At 38.1% G+C, this 21,314-nt stretch overlaps 1 pseudogene; it reads right to left on the reverse strand.

Moving 5' to 3' along the window:
- Positions 1-142: 142 nt before the first annotated feature.
- On the reverse strand, positions 143-19,960 carry LOC141844528 (pentatricopeptide repeat-containing protein At1g80270, mitochondrial-like; annotated as a pseudogene).
- Between the last annotated feature and the right edge of the window lie 1,354 nt (positions 19,961-21,314).

The following is a 21,314-nucleotide window of genomic DNA, read 5'->3' on the forward strand; positions in this document are numbered from 1 at the left end:
TCTTTTTGTTGTTGTATACTTTAATAAATTTAGTAAGAACTTTAATTTTTAATACATCGATACAAAATATCAATTGTGTAATACACCTAAAAGTCAATAGAACAAATGCATCAACAACGAAGAACAGACGCAATATTCTTCTATTTTCATGCATTTAAACAACTACTAGAGTATTCAGCCAGAGTTCTAGGCAACAGGCCTTCTTGCTATGCAATTCGATATGCAATGCCCATGTGCTAGAGAATACACGATAGATTGCAGAAGCAATTTACCAAAAACTCGATTGTGATTTACCTTCAATCATGCAACTTCGAGATCAAACTCTTCCTGAATGCATCATTAGCCTCCAGTTGCGCGGCCATGGCCTTGTTAGGGAACATGTTGTCGGCTTTCATTCGTTCCAAGAAGCCATAAGGAGGTGTCTTTGCATTCACATAGGTCTGGAGCAGAGACTGGTATTGCTTGAGTCTAGTGTCATAGCCGATCTGCTTCAGCATGTAGAAAATCTTTTCGGAGTTATGGATATCGCCCCTTTTAGCATATTGATTCAACACAACTATAAAAGAGCCGTAGCGAGGTCTCAGCTTGCTTTGCTGAATAGCCTCGTGCAATACCGAGTCTGCTTTCTCCACCTCTCCGGATTCGATGTAGAATTTCACTAGTGCATCCCAAATGAAAGGGACATTTCGGCATCTGCTTTCAGATATCCGATTAACCAATTCCTTTCCTTTGGCCAACAGCTTGTTGTTTGCGTAAACCTTTAACATGACGCCATAGTACTTTGAAGAAAATTTCCAAGTCTTGACCATCTTCTCGAAGACTTCCTCTGCCTTTTCGATTTGCCCAAGCTTACCCCAAGCCGCTATTGCAGATAGGCACTCACCAAGATAAGGTTCTGTATGGCACACTTTCCATATTCTCGCGACGTCGTCTGCTTTGCCCATGGCAGCATACAGAGGGAGAAGAACTCTGCAAAGGTATCGATTCTCCTGGATGTCATCGCCTTCGATCTCTTTCAATGCTGCTTCCGCTTGGTCCTTCAAACCAGCAAATATGTAAGTTCTTGCAACCCAGGACTTGATCAGCAAATCAGGTTCCACACCTTCAGATTTCATTGTCTCCACAATTTGTTCCACACCCGATATGTCTTTGGCACGGCCTTTGACATCGACTAGCATCCAATAAGTGAAGAGCGTAGGTTTTATATTTTCCTTTTCCATCAACAAGAGTACATCTGCAATCTTTTTCCAGTTTACCCGTTTGTAGAGCAGCAACAACTGGTCACAAGCAAAAGGTGTGATTGGAAGACCGAGATCTCTGATTTTTGTCGAACACTTCTTCTGCTTTCTTGACGTCAACAGCAGCAACACAATTAGCCAACAAAGTTCCATAAACAACCTCATTCCTGAACGATTCTGGGATTTTATCGAAGTACTTTTCAGCCCCTAGTAGACCATTAACCTTGGCAATCAAATCCAAATGAGAAACGTAGTGCCTCTGGTCGAGTTCAGTTTTCTTCCTAGCTTCTAGCCATTCAACAAACTGCATATGTCAACAAAAAAGAAAGAAGCCAGAGTTTTAGATGATTAAAAACTCAAAAACATTTTCATTTCATATACAAAACCAATAGTCTAAAGAACTATAAATATCAAGCTACCATTGGAAAAGTGCAGGAATAAATAGACATGAATCAATAAGAGTCGTTATAGAAAAACGACAACCAAGATCTTATCTCACTAGGTGGGGTAGGTTATATGAATCCTTCTAAGTCATTGAGTTCTATCTCCTTGCTATATCATCATCTATATTTAAATAAATTTTATTTTATTTTATTGTTGCTAATCAAGTCTTTTTTTGTCATCTTCTTCCTCATTTGATATGAATATTTGTCCTAATTTCATATCGCCTAATTGAAATATTTATTGGACGTCTAAGTACATGTTCGTAACATCTTAAAAGTATCTCTCAGAGTTTTCCTTTAATATATGCAACTTTGACCGTTTCTCTAATATTTCATTTCTTATCCAGTCTATCCTTATATGTTCATACATCCATCTTAACATCCTCATCTTAACATCCTCATCTTTATAATTCTTATCTTCTGTTCATGTGCTCGAGTCATAACCTAATATTCAATTCTATATGGGGGGCGCATAGGGGGCAGCCCGGTGCACGAAGCTCCCGCCTTGCGGGTCCGGGGAAAGAATCCATTGTACGCAGCCTTACCTTGCCTTTGGCAAGAGGCTATTTCCAGGATTTTGAACCCGTGACCTCTAGGTCACATGGCAGCAACCTTACCGTTGCGCCAAGGCTCCCCTTCAATATTCAATTATATATAACATGGAAAATTTAAACTTCCCTTTAAATTTTAAAAGTATTTTACAATCATATAGAACATTTGACGCTCTCCTCCATTTCAATTATCTTACTTGTATTCCATGTAAGATTTTTCTCTCAATCTCTCTATCCCTTAAAGCTCTGAATTCCCAACAACTTATTATCTTCTATCTTAATAATTGTCTCATTACATCTAATATTATTAAACTTAAATTTCATATATTTTATTTTTATTCTACTAAGTCTAAAATCTCACTTTTAGTGCGTCCCATCAAGATTCGAGTTTAGCATTTACTCCTTTACGAGTCTCATCTAACAAAATAATATTATATGCAAACAACATATACTACGATACTGTATATTGGATGTGTGCAATAAGTTCAACCATGATTATTGTAAAAAGATAGGAGTATAGAATTGATCCTTGATGTAAATTTATTTTTATGAAAAATGCTTCAGTTAATCCGTTTGAAGTCTTCACTCTTATCGTTACATCCTCATACATATCCTTAATTTATTTAATATATGTTACGCTAACATTCTTTTTTTTTTAATTCTCTATATAATTTCTCTTGGACTCTATCATAAACTTTTTTAAGTCGATGAATATCATGTGTAGATCTTGTTTTTGTTCCTATTGCCTGAGAAAATATATAACCTCTATTGTCGACCTTTTAGACATGAATCCAAATTAATTTTCGATCACTGTGGTTTCCTTTATTAGTCTTTTTTCTATCTTTCCTAAAGTTTTCATGATATGACTCATTAATTTAATATCTTTATAGTCTGCATAATTTTATACATTCTATTTTGTTCATATATAAGGGAACTCCCGTACTTACCATCCATTAATTAGATTTTTTTTTTATTTTCAATATCAAGTTAAATAACTTTGTAAGTCATCCATTATCTTATCTCCCTAGGCACTTTAGTACCTCTATCGAAATATCATATAATACAACTACTTTTTCATTTTGTATCCCATGCACCACGGTACTGTGTCTTGGATGTGTTCAATGAGTTCGTTCATTATTATTAAAAAGATAGGGACTTAGAGTTGATCTTTGATGTAACCCTAGAAAATGCTTCGATTAATTCGTCTAAAGTCTTTAATCTTGTCGTTACATCCTCATATATATCTTTAATTAGTTTAATATATATTACGTTAATACCTTTTTTATAATTCTCCATATAATTTCTCTTGAACTCTATCATAATTTTTTTTAGGTCAACGAATATCATGTGTAGATCTTGCTTTTGTTCCTGATACTTTTCAATTAATTGTCTGAGAAAATATATAACTTCTATTGTCAACTTTCTAGACATAAATCTAAATTGATTTTTGATCACCGTGATTTTCTTTCTTAATCTTTTCTCTATCTTTCCTAAAGTTTCATGGTATAACTCATTAGCTTAATATTTTTATAATTTGCACAATTTTATACATATTCTTTGTTCTTATATAAGGAAACTAGAGTATTTACCCTTTATTGATCAAATTTTTTTTCGTTTTCAATATCAACTTAAATAACATTATAAGTCATTCAATATCTTGTCTCCTTAGGCACTTCCATATCTCTATTGGAATATCATCTAGTTTAACAACTTTTTCATTTTGCATCTCATACACCACGGTACCGTATCTTGGATATGTTCAATGAGTTCATCCATGATTATTATAAAAAGATAGAGACTTAAAGTTGATCCTTAATGTAATCATATCTTTATAGGAAACGCTTCAGTTAATCCGTCTAAAGTCTTTACTCTTGTCGTTACATTCTTATACATATCCTTAATTAGTTTAATATATGCTATGCTAACACCTCTCTTTTTTTAGAATTCTTCATATAATTTCTCTTGGGACTCTATCATAAACTTTTTTTAGATCAATGAATACCATGTGTAGATCTTACTTTGTTTCTGATAGTTTTCAATTAATTGCTTGAGAAGATATACAACATCTATTATCGACTTTCTAGACATTATTCCAAATTAATTTTCGATCACCATAGTTTCCTTTCTTAATCTATTTTCTATCTTTCCTAAAGTTTCATAGTATGACTTATTAGTTTAATACAGTTATAGTTCCCTAGGCACTTCCATATCTCTATCGGAATATTATTAGGTCGAACTACCTTTCCATTTTGCATCTCATTTAAAACTTGTTCTATTTTTTAAGTTTGAATTTTACGATAAAAATTTAAATTTTTATACTCATTTGACCTACTTAAATTACCTAAGTTAAATTGGTCACCTAAATTTTCATTAAAAAGTTACTTCTTCCACTGCTCTTTTATTTCCTCTTCATTTACTAATACCCTATTGCATTCACTTTAATATATCTTATTGGGATAAAATCTCTTGTCTTTCTCTCTCTCGCTTTAGTTATTCTATAAATATCTTTTTTCTCTTCCTCTATATCTAATTTTCAATAAGTGTTCAAAAGTTTCATTCTTAACTTTATTTACTATTTTTTATCCTCTTTTTTAGATATTGTATATTTTTTAAGTTGTCCTCATTCGTACAAGTATATAATAACATTTTTTCTTCATTTTCTCGAGTACTTTCTCATTCCACCACCAAGATTCTTTATTTGGTGATGCATGATCCTTTAACTCATCGAGTATACTCTTTACTACTATTTTTAACTTTGATACCATTTTATTCCATATCGTATTTGAATTATCGTATATTTCTCCTAATACTTATACTCATATCCTCTCCTTAAATATATTTTGTTCCCCATCCTTTAACTTCTACTACTTAATTCTAGGAGTTGTACATATTTTCCTTCTATTAATATTATGCTTGAAGAATATATCTAACACTATTAACTTATATTTAATAGTTAAGTTTCTCCAGGGATAATATTGCAATCTTTACAAATCTTTTTATCCTTCTTCCTAACAATAAAAAAGTTAATTTGCAATTTATTATTCTCATTTTTGAACATAACCAAATGTTCTTCTCTTTCTTAAAAAACGTATTAGTTATAAGTTCATATGCTATCACAAAATTCAATATAGTTTCCTCTTTCATTGTTTTTTCTAAACTCATAATTCCCGTACACCTTATCATATTCCTCATTTTCACTATTACATGTCCATTTAGATCATCATTTTAATTGATAGAATATTTTGTAATACTTCATCTAAGTCGTCTCAAAATTTAGATTTTGTGTGTTCATCTAACCCTATTTGAAGTGCATATATGCTAGTTACATTAATAGTTTTTTTGTCACCACTATCTTAAAAGTTATAATTCTATCCTTCTTTTTAACTACTCATACTACTTTATTCTTTAATAAACTATCAACAATAATTCCTATTTTATTTCTTGTTATACTCATTCTTGTATACCATAAAATTCTCTTTCATCTTTACCTTCTCCCCTACCCATTTTGTTTCTTATATATATAAAATATTAATTTTTCTCCAATCATCGTATCTACCACCTCCATTATTTTATCGAGCGTTTCTATGTTCTATGTTCCAAATCTTAGAATTAAATTTTCTATAATATTTGTTTTTACCCAATCTATGGTGTAAGAACTCTTACATATTTAACACTACACTCGAATTTGCAAGAAGATGTAATGGTCTTTACCAAGATGTTATAGTAAGACCCTACAATGCGAACTCTTGCATATTTAACACTACATCCGAGTTCTCGTTGAGATGCAGTAGTCCTTGTCGAGACGTTACAGTCGGACCCTGCAACGCATTCCTTCCGGGGAACAACCTAGAAAAATGGAGGATGATTTGATTCAAAATTTAATTGTGCAAAATGTAATGGTCCTCATAGTGAAGACCAACTATAATCCTACTACAAGTTCAATGCATTTCATGGATCAACATTTAACATAATACAGACCGCATTCGATCTTAGTGCAGCGGGCAATTTGCCCTTTGCTCAAGCATGTCCAATGCATTTAAATTAGACCCTGTTTGGGATAGTATATAATGATGAAGTACCAGGATGAATAAAACTTACAAAAAGAACTAAATATTATAAAAACTGAGAATTGCAAGCCCCGATCAAAATCTAAGAAAGAAGTTGTTTGTATGGTTTGGCCATACAATCAGACAACTCGAAAGGGAAAGCCCTAGTCCACTTTGTTGGTAGTAAATGCTACCAAAAAGAAAAGTTTGATCTTCAATTAGTACACCATAGGTCAAAATCAATTTTAGAAACATCATAACTTTAGGAAAGTACTAGGGTAAGATACAATCACCTGCAGTGCCCTTGGGTAGACACGTCTCTTCCTTAGATTAAACATAGCAAGAGATATCTCATCTCTCCCAAGAGGTTTCCCTTCCTCAACATACTTATCAAGTGCTCTTGTTAAAGAATTCCTCGGAGTTTCCATTATTATATCAAAAATTGGAGAATGCGAGAGCCTTGACAGCTCCTTTTTGCCCCACCTTCACTTGCTTCAACATCTACCAAGTCAGGTGAGCTAACTGCAGATTCATCATATTCTTCGGATAACTCCCCTTTGGAAATGAGCTCTTCATTGTCTTCTTTGCCTGAATTATCCACAGAATCAGCAGATTCCAGTGGTAAATCCAGGTCAAAAAATCCATCTTCTAGATCGTCTTCCCTATCACCTGAATTCCCTCCAGCCTGAGAAGATAAATATCGACTCCCGAGGACATGTTTCAGAGAAATAGGTCCACAGGTATATGACTTCAGTTGAATTGAGCTGCTACTTATATTAGAGCCTCCTGAGTAAACGCGCTCTCCATGCTTCAAGCTACCACATCCTACATGTGTACTCAAGGTAGGACTACAAGGAAAACCAATGCAGTTGCTCCTGAAATATTAATGCAAAAATGAGAATTCTATTCTAACCTTCATTGCAAAAATCATGAATATAGCTTTTAACTTGTCGATTGAGAATGCTCCCAAAATTTGATGATAATATATTAGAAAAAATATATCCTTGAAAACATGCATATTTTGGAGGAAGGATAGACTCTTAAGCAAGCAAAACAAAAAAGACAACTTGAAAAGAACTAGGATGATAATGATTAGCAATTTAACCAAGTGTTTCTTATAAGTTCTGTTTGATACCATATTTAGGAATTATTAAAATATTCTGTTAAGGATAAATATTCTATTTTTTTTTATAGAATAATTCTCCTATAATAGGTTCCTATATTCATGATAAATAAGGGGCTTATATCTTGTAATACACAGAGAGAAATCCATTGTCTATTATTTTACATGGTATCAGAGCGAAGGGGTTTAGGTTTATCCGTCTAACCCTAATTCTTTCTCCTCTCTCTCATCGCCGCCGCCTCCCGCGTTGCCTTCGCCGAGGTCGAGGAGATCTCGCTGGCCGACGAGATCTTCAGAAGCTTGCTGCAACTCTTCAGAAGAAGATGAGCCTTCAGATTTGGGACAACGCCGCCTTCGAGGATGGTGGTTCCACTGCCAAGATCTCGTCGGCTCCTGCTCCTCCTCCGCCTCTCCGGGAGGTTTCGACGAACGCTTCCGGTCCAGAGGATCTCGACCCTTGCAAGGAGAACCGCGGCCCCGAGGCTATCGAGTCCCTCCTCCTCGACGTCGCACTGCCCAAGAAGGCAGCCTCCCGCATCTCTCCATCCCTGTTCGCGACATCCACCGCGAACAGAGAGCAATCGCGACGCCATTCCAGCACCTTCTGCTTTTCCAGCAACACAGCAGCAGTAATTTTTCTTCATTCTCTCTCTGTTCGCCACGCATTTTCCTCGCGTGTGCTCGTGTCTGTTCGGATTTTCCTCCTCCTTAGGTTTCCTCGTCGCAACGCCCAATCACAAGTGGCTTCCTTCTCTCTCGTTCGCCATGTGTTTTCCTCGCGTGCGTTTCTGTCAGCCGCCTTCCTCGTCGCGCGTTTTCCTCGTTGCGACGCAGCAATTGCAACGACTTCCTTCTCTCTTTGTTCGCCACGCGTTTTCCTCGCGTGCGTTTCTGTCAGCCGCCTTCCTCGTCGCACGTTTTCCTCGTCGCGACACAGCAATCGCGGTGGCTTCCTCGTCGCGCGTCTTCCACGATGCGACGAGCAGCATGTTTTCTCGCGACACCACTCTTCCTGTGATCACACGCTCCTGTTTCTTCCATGCGACGCCACTCTTCCCGTGGTCGCGCGCTTCTGTTTCTTCCTCGTGACGCCACTCTTCCCGTGGTCGCACACTCTTGTTTCTTCCTTGCGATGCCACTCTTCCCGTGGTCGCGCGCTCTTGTTTCTTCCTCGCGAATGCCACTCTTCCCGTGGTCGCGCACTCCTGTTTCTTCCTCGCAACTCCACTTTTCCCGTGGTTGCGAGTTTCTGTTTCTTCCTCGCGACGCCACTCTTCCCGGTTGTCGCGCGCTCCTGTTTCTTCCTCACGACGCCACTCTTCCTGTGGTCGTGCACCTCTCTTCTCCGCTGCCCTCTTCCAGTAACGGCAACAAGCTAGCAAGTTCCAACTCTCCGAATGTCAAGCTCATGCCAAATCAGGGGAAGTCTCTTTCAGATCCTGATCGATACAGGCGATTAGTAGGGAGACTAAGCTACCTTACTGTTACTCGTCCGGATATCTCATTTACAGTAAGTGTAGTAAGTCAACTCTCCATGCAAGAAACATTGAGATGCTGTAACAAGCATTATCCGATATATCAGAGGTGCTCCAGGAAAGGATCTTTTATATGAAGACAAAGGACATCCTCGAATTGACTACATATGTAACAAGCTGGACTGCTGGGTATATATAATTTATATCTTCCAGCTTGAGGGGGAGTGTTAGAATATTTAGGAATTATTAAAATATTCTGTTAAGGATAAATATTCTGTTTTTTTTAATAGAATAATTCTCCTATAATAGGTTCCTATATTCATGTATAAATAGGGGCTTATATCTTGTAATACACAGAGAGAGAAATTCATTGTCTTATTATTTTATAAGTTCGAACAAATTAAAGTCTGACAATTATATTAAGTTGGCTTGGGCCTCAATTTGGCAATGATAGCCAAATGAATACAAGTAGTTTTGAGTTTTATCAACGCCAGTTGAAGCTTGATTCAGTTCACCTGAGTTGAACACTTCTCACTCAAGATGGATTGGAAATTGATTTTAGCCCACGATGCCAACAATCCAACCAAGGTGAATAGGTCGGTCTTCAAGTGAGCACCTTGAAATGCTTCTTACCACAAGACCCCAAGTTGACACCGTCTAATTCTACAAAGTAGCATGTGTTCGCACTATTGATTACCAAGGCCATACATGTAGAAGCCATTTAAGGGTAGTCATGCTGATGGTTAATATTACCAGCACAATGGAAACTTATGCGAAAAGACATATTCTATGTGTTAAGGAAATTGCAGCAATTGGGCCATCTACCACTACAACATAAGAAGAACAACAAATGAATATTTTGAAATGAGCTGCATAATTCTCCCCATTATGTTGGTAATGGTCAAAGTAATATTTAATAAGGAATCAAAATAAATTCTTATTTCGACTATATTCTGAGATCTGTATGATTCTTATAATGCTTTCATTAGATTTGTTTTGTTTGTAAAATCCTTATTCTTTATATTGACTTCATAATGGGCAATTACTATTAGTTATCTACAGGGTACAGTAACTAGCATGCTTTAACAATTCCTTTCAGGATATTTCATTTCCTCGAGGAAAAGAAAATAAACCAACTTCGATCAAATTAACCCTAATGTTGTTGTCATGCTTCCTTCTATCATTAGTTATTTAGTTTTAGTTTCATTCCTAGAATCCTAGTATCTACTGCCCTAAGGAAAGCTGCATGGTTAGAAGGAAAAAAAGAAAGCAATGCACCTATTCATAAAGTATTAGAGATTTTACAGTACATTTTTTCTTCACTCATTAAGTAGATGCTCAAATGGTCTATTTATTCTGTGAAATCTAGTTAAACATCTTAGCTGAATTAAGGCATTTAATTGTTCAAAATAACTACTAAGACCCTCATCAACCCCTACTTACACTCTACCTCAATTGGGACACAAGTTTGATCATGTAGTGGTATGGTAGCATTACAAATTTTAAACATGACTGACAAACAAAACTACTTTACCAACATTTAAACACCTTCACATTTGTTCTACTTTACTTTGGAAACTGAGTCACAGAAATATCGTACCTTCTGTCACTCAGCTTCAGCTCAGTCCACCCATGACCCTTTGACAGAAGAAGAGAGTAGCCATTCTTCACAGGATTAGGATTTCCATTGCTATCACATACCTCAGTACCTACTACTACTACTCCATAATCACACTGTAGATGAAAGCACAAAGTAAATTAAAAGTTAAGAAAAAAACATGAAGTAAATTCTTAAGAAAAGAGGATAATATAAGTTTTTCAAATGGCCTATGGAGAATCAACATTAATGTCATTTGATTGACAATTAGTCAATTAAATAAAATGAAAAGCAGAAATTTAGATGCACAAGTTGCATGCAGACATCTTAATTCAATTAGACAGAGTAGCTCTTGTAAAATAACATAAAAAATCTTATTTTATTACAAAAAAATAAGGCCCTATTTATATACAGATTTAGGTCTCTATTCTAGGAGACCTATTCTAATATATATATATATATTTTTATAGTCTATTATCCCTAAATATTTTAACACTCCCTCTCAAACTGAAGAATATAAATCATATGCACTCAGCTTATTGTTGGTGTAAGAAACACTAGATCTGATCCTAGAGTTTCGATGTTTGACAATACACCTAGGTCTGGTCAGTTTGACCAAGGGTTGATCCAAACAGAACCTGATATTTGGATGTGAGTAAAGTCTAATCAGGTCAGTTTGACCAGATGACTAACGAGAAGTCCTAATCGGTTAGACTAGGCAGTAGAAGTCCTGATCTGGAAGATTGGACAAGGAAGTTTTGGTGAGTGAAGCTAGGCAGGGAAAATCCTAGTTGTAGGCTAGGCTAGAGAAAGTTCTAGTTGTAGGCTAGGCAAAGGCAAGTCCTGGTTTGAAGGATCAGGCAAAAGTCTTAGCAAGGTAAATGCACCAGGTGCAAGTCCAAGCAATGTCGGAGGACTCGAAAGTAGCCAAAGTCCAAGCAGGTACAGTCAGGAGGACCAGAGGTTTGGTGAAGTCTGGACGGTCAGGATAACCGAGATCCAACAGCAAATTCCTAGGAGCCAAGGAGCATAGCTAAGCGGGAAGTCCAACAAATCTGAAGACAAAACTTCTCCCGAGTAGAGTGGGTAAGGGCGTGTTCCTAAAATGGAATGGTATGCGTCAGACTAATCCAGGATTTCGATAGAAATCTGAAGTTAGACCCACAGGGTAAGATTTAGGTTGCTTGCATATTTGTATGCTTGTCTTGCAGGAACAAGGAGCTAGAAGCAAAATGGAGAAAGCACAAGTGAAGCAAACAGAAGCAGTTAAACCAAGCTCGAGGTTAACTTAGGTCAAACCTCAGTCAACTGATTACGGGCGACCCGAATGATGATTCCAAGCGATCGGACGATCCGGGCAACCCGAATGTGGATTCCAATTGACCTGAATATCAGACTCGACCCTGATAAGATCGGATCGGATCAGATCCTTATCCAGTCGCCCGGATGAGGGGTTCCAATCGATCGGAAGAGGCTATAAAAGGAGGTGAACGTGAACAACAAGACAATATCAACTACAAGCCCTCCTCTTCAACTAGTGGTGATTCTGAACGCAAACAGGGCCAGACTCTTACAACCGGGGAAGATCCAAGAGGAGTGCGAGGCGCTCAAAACTTCCAAATCGGCGAAAGTGTTTGGTTTATTTTTCGTTACTTGTCTTACTTTGCTTTATTTATTGTTATTCTTTATTGGACTGTAAGACGGGTTTCTCCGCCTCTAAACGAACGTTCGAAAAGGAGACTACTAATGGACGGGCGCCTCCCATACATAGGCCTTGGACATACTAATCCTGGGGGGTTAGGAACCAAGTAAAATCTACGTGTCCCTGCTTGTTTTCTAATATTCCGATGCTTAGTTTTCTGATAGAACGAACGTACGAAAAAGCGACGATCGCGCTATTCACCCCCCCTTTAACGCGTCACAGATCCTACACTTATTACATATATAGTCAATTCGAGGACATCTCAGTGACTTAGTGAATATATCTGCTAGTTGATCATGTGAGTTAACAAAACTAATAGATATTTCACCAAATATAACTTTCTCTCTGATAAGTGATAGTCAACTTCAATATGCTTTGTCCTCTCATAAAAAACGGGATTCGAGACGATATGCATGGTGGCTTGGTTGTCACATATAAGTGGTATTTGTGTAACCTCTCCAAATCTTAGCTTTTGAAGCAACTGTTTGAGTCATATAAGCTCTTGACTGGCTATGGTCATAGCTCAATATTCTGCCTCTGCATTGAATCTTGCTACAACATTCTGCTTTTTGCTTTTACAAGAAACAAGATTATCTCCGACAAATATACAAAACCCAGAAGTAGATTTCCTATCAATGAGAGATCCTGCCCAATCTGCATTAGAATACCCTACTACTCGAGTATGCCCTGTCTCCGTACAAAAGACCATTTCCTAGAGCGCCTCTGATATATCAGATAATGCGAGTCACAACATCCCAATATTGCTTGCATAGAGAATTGAGAAACTGACTTATTACACTTACTGCAAATGAGATATCGGGATGCGTAATAGTAAGGTAGCTTAGTCTCCCTACAAATCGCCTGTACCGTTCAGAATCTGGAAGAGGCTCCCCCTAATTTGGCAGGAACTTGACATTAGGATCCATGAGGTTGTCAACTGTTTTTGAGTTTAACATTCCTGTTTCTTCCAAAATATCCATTGCATACTTCGTTTGAGATATGATAATCCTATCTTTGGACTATGCTACTTCTATTCCCAAAAAATATTTGAGTTTGCCAATATCCTTTATTTGAAAATGTTTGAAAAGATGTTTCACCTATGAAATTCCAAGATGATCACTACTTGTGATAACAATATCATCAACATAAATTACTAAGTAGATGCAACCAGTAGATGATTGGTAATAAAAGACAGAATGATCAGCCTCACTCTGAGTCATGCCAAACTGTTGAATTACAATACTAAATCTACCGAACCATGTTCTGGAGACTGCTTGAAACTATATAAAAATTTCTTCAGGCGATATACAAGACCAGAAGACTCCCCCTGAGCAACAAAACACGAAGGTTGCTCCATGTAGACTTCCTCGAACAGGTCACCATATAAGAAAGTATTTTTGATGTCCACCTGATAAAGAGGCCAATGTCGAATCACAGTAACGGGCAGGAATAGACGCATAAAGGACATCTTGGCAACAGGAGAAAAAGTATCCCCATAATTCAATCCGAAGATCTGAATATAGCCCTTAGCAACGAGGCGAACCATAAGCCAGACAACCTATCCATCTGGACCAACTTTCACCGTATATACCCATCGACAATCGACAACTGACTTCCCTGGTGGTAGAAGAACGAGATCCCAAGTCTCACTGCTCTATAAGACACATTTCATCGAACATAGTCTGTTTTCATCCTGGATGGGCAAAGGTATCACCTATAGTCTTCAGAAGAGAAACAGACGACGAGGAAAGACAAGAATAATAGGAAGGAGAAATACGATGATAACTCAAAGAAACATAATGAGGAAAAGGATTACGAGTGGAATGCATACCTTTCCGAAGTGCAATGAGAATATCAGATTTAAGAGACAGGATCGGAGGAAGAAGCGAAAGATTTAGCTCCAAAGATGTGTCCATGGCAGCGTCAGTGATGGGGCGGCGACAAAGCAGGACGAGGACGACGCTGATAAACCTGTAATGGAGGAGATGGGGTGTTCGATAATAGAGGAGATGGGGAAGGAGGTGACAGAGACATCTCTGGAGGATAAAAAACAGTCATTGGCGCAGGCATAGAAGGAGAAAACTCGAACGGAGATCCATCATACCCAAAAAATGAAACCAAATCAAAGAACGTGACATCAACAGAGATGAAGTACCGACGGAGAATAGGGGAATAACACTTGTACCCTTTCTGAGACTATGGGTATCCAAGACACATTTATGAAACCGGGGAAAGAGCTTGTCAATGTTAGGATCGAGAGCATGAGTAAAACATATAGAACCAAAGACTTTAGGTGGTAAATGATGAAGAGACTGATGAGGTATTTGACCTTGTAGAGTCGAGGAAGGCATGCGATTAATGAGATAGCACGCAGTAAGTACAACATCACTCCAAAACCGATGAGGAACATGAGAATAGAGAAGAAGAGTCCGAGTGGTCTCAAGAAGATGGCGATTCTTGCGTTCAACAACTTCATTCTGTTGAGGGGTATGAGGATAAGACGTCCGATGCAACACACCATGAGACGCTAAGAAGGTCTGAAACGGAATAGATAGATACTCATATGTATTATCACTCTGTAAGGTTCAAAGAGAAATACCAAATTGAGTTTTAATTTCATAGAAAAAAGATTGAAAAAGAGAAAACAACTCTAAACGATCCTTCATTAGATATAACCAATTACAACGAGAAAAATCGTCTATAGAGGTAACAAAATATTGTGATCCTAATATAGAAGAAACACGACTCGGACTCCAAACATCAGAATGAACCAAAACAAAGGGGGGCATAGCCTGACTCATAATGCGAGAGGAAAAAAACTACGAACATGCTTTCCTAATTGACATGACTCACAAGACAAGGACTCTAAGTGAGAAAGACCAGGATGTAATTATTTCAACTTATCAAGACCAGAATGTCCCAACTGAGCATGAATAAAAAGTGGAGATGCCGCCGCTGAACCAACAAGAGAGAACTGTTAAAGGTCCTAAGACTCACATCCGAAGCCAATCATCCTCCGCGTACTCCAATCCTGTAAGGAAACAGAAGATTTAGTAAACGAGATGACATAATCAAGAGACCAAGTAAGTTGACCGGGGAATATAAAGAACGTTATAAATAGAAAGAGACGGAGAAGGATGAACAATACCAACACCATGGGACTGAGTGTAACACCCGGATTATTTCTCCCTATTTTTAGGAATTTTAATTAGATTTAATATTTTAATAAAAAGTTCTTTTAGTTAAATGATAGAAAGGAGTTTGATAGAATAAAATAGAAAGAAAAGAATTCGTCTCGCTAAGACGAATCCAACAAGACCGGTTTTGACCAAATCAGAGACAGTTCGATTAGGGAATCAAATGAACCCAGATTGACCAAACTGAACCAAGTTGGTTTGGTTCCTGCCGAAAGAGATTTTGATAAAATAAAATAGGTGAAAGATTCGTCTTGCAAAGACGAATCCAACAAAATTAGTTTGGATCCAATCGGAGGTCGTTTGATGGCCGAACCAAGCGAATCAAAATTTAAGGTGGGTTGCTAATCAAACTCTGAACCCGGTTCAAGTGAACCGAGCCCTGCTCCTTTTTCTCGGCCGGATTACCTGTTCCGCACGAACGTGTCGCCGGCAGCCGCGCTCCCGCCCGCGCGGACTGCGTCCGCCGCGCCCGGTTCCGCCGGCGGAAGAGTCGGAACGGAAGAGGCTTTAAAAGGAAACCCTAGCCGCCTCTTTTCTTCCAGTCGATATAGGTCATCACCGGCGCTAAGACTGCCGCCGCACATCAGCACCGCCAAGCACAATGCCGCATCCTCCGCGTACTCCAATCCTGGAGAAGGCGAGTAGCAAGTTTGAAATCAATTAATTAGATTAGTTAATTAATGTAAGAAGATGATTAATCTAGGTTGATTAAATGTTAATCAGTAATGTGTTTGTTAATCAATTTTAAGTAACTAGTTAATTAATGAATTAGTTAATCAGTTAATTAATTAGATAATTAGTGAATTTGTTAAGTTATGTTTAGTGGTGAAGGATTAATGGAGTAATCCAGTTGATTTGGGGTAAGATTAACTCTTGACCCAATTGAGTAATTAGATTAGGTTAATGATTTCGATTAAGCTATAGTTATGATTTTTGCTAGGTAAAGGTTAGAGCACAAAAGTCTCCGAGCGTTAAAACCGGGAATATATCTCTCAAGAACGTTTTCTTTATTATGTCCATAGTATGTAGAGCATGCATAAAGTATTATTTCCATGATGTTAAACATGTGTAAATTGTTGCTTTCCAAATTGCATGATATAAGAAGTATAAGAAAAGTATTTTACTTTAGACAGGCGGGTATCGGACGCAAGGCCCACGGGCACAACCATAAGAAAAGGAATTCTGGGCACAAGGCTCACAAAGAATTCTGGGCACAAGGCCCTGAGCAAAAGAAAAGTTTAAATGATATTGTTTATTTATTTTAACTTATATATAGTATAAGTTTTCCCATATCATTTACCAGCATTTTATTTCATATAATAGCATATGTTATGACGAAGTTTTCTATGGTTTTTGTGAGTTAGATGATGTACTTACTAAGCATTGCTTATAGTTTGCATTTCTCATATTGCAGATAAATAAAAAAGAAAAGTTTTTATTCGGCGGAACCGCGGAATATTTAATGAGTAAAATTTAAGGAAAGTTAAAGTACGTAACGTCTCCCTATTAGTATAAGAAAGGGGGGCGTTACACTGAGTTTGAGAACCATTTGTCATAGTGACAAAGAGTAAATAACCAGAAGTAGAAAGAAAAGAAAAAGAGATTTATTACCAGTGATATGATCAGTGGTCTCGGAATCAAGAATTCATAGACTCGAAGAGCGAGATATGCTAGCAAAGAAATTACCATTGAATGCAACGACAGCAGGAGAATCAGAAGTCTTTCGATCCTCACACCATTTCAGAAAGTCATCATAGGAAGGCGGTGAGGTCGGATCTGTGACAACTGTGAAGTGGAAGCTGAAGGAGCGACAGAACTCTAGACGGTCTGCGCAGCACAAGGAGGTCGACCATATAGACTCCAATATTTATCAATCGTATGTCCTTGTCGATGGCAATGATCACACCAAAGGCGTCCTTTGCCACCCTTACGAGGTAGAGGTCGTTGTTGTTTCGAGAGACCAAAGCTGATGAGTTAACATGAATGGAAGGAGGCAACGTTACGTTTTTAGCAGGGACACAAAGGAGAGTCGCCCAGGTACTATCCATGGTAGCCTCTGTAGGGCTACCCAGGATCTGATCACGAACATGATAATAATCTTTGGGCAAACGATATAAAGCTAGAGACATAAAAAAAAAATTTGATTTTCAAGCTCCGCAACAGGAGTGGCCGCAGATGGAAGCAATTCATTGAAGTCACAAAGAAGGCTAGAGACCGAACCCAGATAAGTTGGCATAGAACCTTAAACTGATGGGCACTAAGGATGGTCATGAGATCTTCACAAACTTGATAAAGCCGCCTAGAGGTGTTTGTAAAGAGTTGTTGAGCCTGTGTCCAAACAGCTTTGCAAGTCTTGTGAGTGCGGAAAACATCCCTAAGAGAAGATGGATGGTGGCTTGGATAATACAATATAACTGAGCGTCAACCTTTTTCCACAGAGGACAATCGGCGACTTGAATATCCTCTTCGGTTTGGGTGAGATGTGTTTCATAACCCTATCCAACAAGCCAAAGCTCAATGTGAGAGTTCCAAGAGGAATAGTTCTTACCATCCAACAGCTCAGAAGAGAGCGGTGCAATGATGTGATTAGTAAAAATTGAGATATTTAGCTTCGGAGTCCCGGAGGTAGTCATGGCGGGAACAGAGGCTGAGGCCAGACAGGGACGGGAACGCAAGCGACAACAGTGAGCTTTTGCGTGGGCTTACGGCGTCGGGTAATAGGGAGGATATTCTTGCGTCGGAATCAAGAAACTATAGCAAGGACTACTTCGTCAGAGGGTGGATATTCTTCAAGGCCAATTGAATCTGCAAATAAATTTCTCCAGCAATTGGAGCGGCGAAGGAGGGCCCAGCGGCTGGCGCAGCACCAGAGGAGACCTTCTGGAAGGCAGATCTCTTCTCGTGTTTCAGAGAAAGGAGGGGCAACGCAGGGACCCGGAATCCCTAGGTTACGGCAGTCGACCTCGCTAGCTATCACAACGTTGATCATTGCTCAGGCGACCTTGACCTCGATGACTTTGGGCTTCTTGGGCTCCGGCGGTGGCACCTTCTTGACAGTGACGGAGAGGACGCCGTCACGCGATCGAGAGGCAAAGAGAAGCACGATCGCGAGCAAGGAACAGGGTCGTCTCTCACGCTTGCGAGAACCAACGGCCGACGGCGTTCGCGAATGGCGACGCTACACTCGACGGACGACATAACGTGGGCTGAGAAGAGGCACGCGGACAGAGATAGACGCATGCGAACGGAAGAAGACAAAGAGGGAAAACTACGATCCTCTGTTTTTCGTGGTTTTTTTTTGTCACGCTATTTCTCGAAGAGGCTCGCGCGCGGCGGAGGTAGAAGAGGAGAAAGCCTAGAAATCTAACCTCGCTCTAATACCGTGTAAAATAACATAAGAAATCTTGTTTTATTACAAAAAATAAGGCCCTATTTAAATACAGATTTAGGTACCTATTCTAGGAGACCTATTCTAAAATATATATATATATTTATAGGCTATTATCCCTAAATATTCTAACAGCTCTCAAGAGCATGAAACCCAAAACAACAAAAGATTAAAATATGTTAAAAGCTATGTAGTTGTAATATTTCAACAAAACACAAGTGGGAGTAAACAATGTAAATATACAACACTAAGAAATCTAGAAAAAATACCAAAACAAAAGATAACATAAAAGGTACAACTACAGAGTAGCAATGTTTCGACAAAAGACTAGTAGTACAACAATGTAATACACAAAAGTCCAAAGAAAATTGTATTACATTGTTGTGTACATTGTGACTTGAATTAGCTGTATTACATTATAATTGTACTAGATTTTACTAGAAATATCTAGTATATTGTAATATCCCAACAATGTAATTCAAATCTATTATCACAACTAGATATTACTTAAATGATTCCCACCAGTATCTCATTACTCGTGGAGAAAATTGTAACTATGGCACTCAATCATAGCCATATGATTACAGTTTGACTTTTTTAAAGAAAAAAGTAATCAACTCAAAGCGTGATTATCAATGCAAATCCTGAATGAATACTGTTTTATGTTCCTTCCAGATTCCTCATATGTAGTGTTGTTAGGATCAAAGTCAGAAAATAAACAAACCCACCGTCAAAAAATCAAGTGGAACATCCAAACTACAACCTTTGGTATGAAATTCAAAATTACCAGGAAAATACACAATTATCCAATTTCAACATCTGAGGATCAATAGCCAACACACTCGGAGCGATTTCACAGTGGTATACCAACGCGACTATATGGCATCTTCCCTGATAAGATATTTACAATTGAAAATTAATGATCCCCAAGAGGCAACCAACTCGGAGTAGGTGAACGCAAGCCACGGAGCATTGACACATTGATCAGGAACAACAGGCACAAACAGCCGCACAATGTTGCCAAATCGCAAGCAAGTGTTTACCATCCCAATCAAAAGCGATTAAAATCAAAGTTAAACTACCATCACCTTCGTTATCTTCTCTGCCTTGGAGGGAGGGACGGCCTTCTCCACGATAACACGGTTGAGCAAATGAATCTGACGCTTTGCCATTGACGTCAACGAGAAGCAGAAGCGCCGGCGACCCGAGACGACGTCGGAAGACCACCTTTTTTGGGGACAGCTCGAGCTAGAAATGGGGAACCGAGTAGGGGTCAAGAAGGGTTTTATCGGAGCGAGCCTTAAAATACTAAAATACCCTCAACTTTTAGGTAACTATTGGATTTTTTATGAATCAAATGAGGGGTAAAATTGGAATTTGGGATCTAGGTTTTACAGACGACTGTGGTAGAAATGCGTTTCAGTTTCTTGGGTTTGGGCTTGGCCCAACCCAAGTAATGGCAAAGGTTAATAGGAGCGTTGGCTCCTTAATTATTAAAATCATTAAAAAATATTATTACTTTAAAAAAAAGCTGCTTGTCACAGTAGACTTCCGTCACAAATTTATGACGGAAATCTACACCGTTCGATTTTAAAGTTAAGATTAAATCTAAGCCGTAGATTAAATGGGTGATTTACTTTAAGGTTTAGGATTTAGGGTTTAGGGTTTAGGGGTTTAGCAATCGGCCATTGATTTTAAAATCGAACGGTCCAGATTTTCATCACAAATTTGTGATGGGAATCTATTGTGACAAGGATCTCAACTGTATTTTTTTTAAGTCAAAATACGGACTTACAGCAATAACTCTCAATCTCATTTTATTAAATTTAATGATTCATTATCGACCTCTTTGTTCAGAATTCAAAATTTGAGATAATATCTTTTTGTTCTTGCAAATTATCTACATCAATGGTCCAAAATAACTTTTATTTTTTTATATATTATTTCTATATTATTATATGGTAGCTCAACCAATTCTACAGATTTATCTAACTCCACTTCTATTTGTCTACCAGCTTGGGCCACATAGAACGATCAATAGGAGTATCCTTGTAATCATAGTAACTTCCTCCCTCTAGTTCTGATTCTAGAAGCAACTGGTTCAGGATGAGGATCTATTACAGGTCATTTGATTCAAACTAGATGTCTTTATTTTCTTCTATTTTAAATAATTATTTCATCATTTCATTTAGTTGGATATTCTCCATTGTTAGTTCCTTGATTCAATTTTGATGAGCAATATAGTTACAATATTCACAATTACTAGGATATCTTGCTTCTATAGTATGTAATGTTTTGATGGCAAGGGTCGAATCGGCCTGGAAGCCGAGACAATGCCCTCCTTCGTCGTGGCAACTATAGCTTTTCAATTTACCTCCTCACAAATAGTCGTGAGGTCCACCATGTGAGGGCACTAGCGTGGTAAATTCCACCTTTTGTTGAAATCAATGTCTCTAATGAATGTAGAGAATCATCGAGGTAAACAAAGTTCTCAATCCCTTGTGAATATTAGGTAGTGAAAAGTCTTGGAAGAGTAAATTTCAAAGAAGTGAAC

The sequence above is a fragment of the Curcuma longa genome, chromosome 13, assembly GCF_044706935.1.
Source record: "Curcuma longa cultivar G26 ecotype Majalengka, Jawa Barat chromosome 13, ITB_CL_G26_1.1, whole genome shotgun sequence".
Taxonomy (NCBI): domain Eukaryota; kingdom Viridiplantae; phylum Streptophyta; class Magnoliopsida; order Zingiberales; family Zingiberaceae; genus Curcuma; species Curcuma longa.